Source organism: Propithecus coquereli, unplaced genomic scaffold (assembly GCF_000956105.1).
Source record: "Propithecus coquereli isolate 6110/MARCELLA unplaced genomic scaffold, Pcoq_1.0 Scaffold10, whole genome shotgun sequence".
Classification (NCBI taxonomy): domain Eukaryota; kingdom Metazoa; phylum Chordata; class Mammalia; order Primates; family Indriidae; genus Propithecus; species Propithecus coquereli.
The window spans coordinates 13,014,872-13,016,023 of NW_012133858.1; positions in this window are offsets into that span (position 1 = coordinate 13,014,872).

The following is a 1,152-nucleotide window of genomic DNA, read 5'->3' on the forward strand; positions in this document are numbered from 1 at the left end:
ATTCATTCAAAGACATAAGCAAAAATTGATTTCCTTAACTCAGTACTTTTTAGTTAACATACAATATTGATTCTAGGTATGAAATATAAAATTATATGCTTAAATTCAAGAGCTTAAAAGTGGGTTTAAACATGAAAAGCAGTACAATTCTTTTGTTAGTACCTTATTTCATTAGGCCGTCTTCAAAAATTGCCTTTAACTTTCTCAAAAGCCCTATCTTTTCTTCTATGTCAGAGAGAAAATGCTGGTTCTCCAAATGTTTCTCTTCAGGCAGGTTTGTATCTGCTACAAGAAGAAATTTGCGTCTAGGGACCATGATGATGGAACAGGTAGATTTCAACTACTACATGAGTACTGAAATTTAAAAAGATATGGCTTTATTTCTGGCATATATTGTTCATATCTTCTGGTAGAAAGGAATGAATATTCTTTCTGTTCTTCTCAGCATCTATCAGGTGTTTCTGACCTACAGAACCCTTACCTGATTTGGGTTTAGCTTCTGGAGGCATCCTTATGTCATTTTGGGGAAATTTCCTTTTGTTCACTCCACTACTTTTATCCTTAATTTTTCTGGTTTCTCAAATCACCAGTGGGCTTTCTTGCTGACCCCCACTAGTCACCTTACTATTTGGTTTGACTTCATAATTTTGTAACTGCTTTTGGTTTTTAATTTTCGGTGGGTGATTCTGGTATTTGTCCTATGTTTTCAAGTTATCCAGATAAAAATTTCCTACTCTGAGCTCCATTTCAGTCCTAAGACATATGTCCTTAATGACATTGGCTCTCACTCATACTATACCTTATGTGGGGATAGAAATTATTATTTTCCTTTACCAAGATAAGTAGGATAAGTGAAGGAAGAAGGGAATAGCAGTTAGAAAGAGAAATATCTATGGAGTAGGTGTGAAAACGTAATTTATTCACTAAATATTAAACTAGAATTATGGAATTTCACTTAATTCCATAATTAATTTATTTTCAAAGACACTATTCTCATTTCCTATTGCTTACCTCCTGTTAAGAGAGAAATTAAGCTTAATCATTTTATTTTCCAAATTTGGCTGCATTTCAGGGGGGGAATGCAAAACATGAGCTAAATTTTTCTCTTCACAGTTTTGGTGCTGCCTGGTGATATACTTTTATTTTATTTTT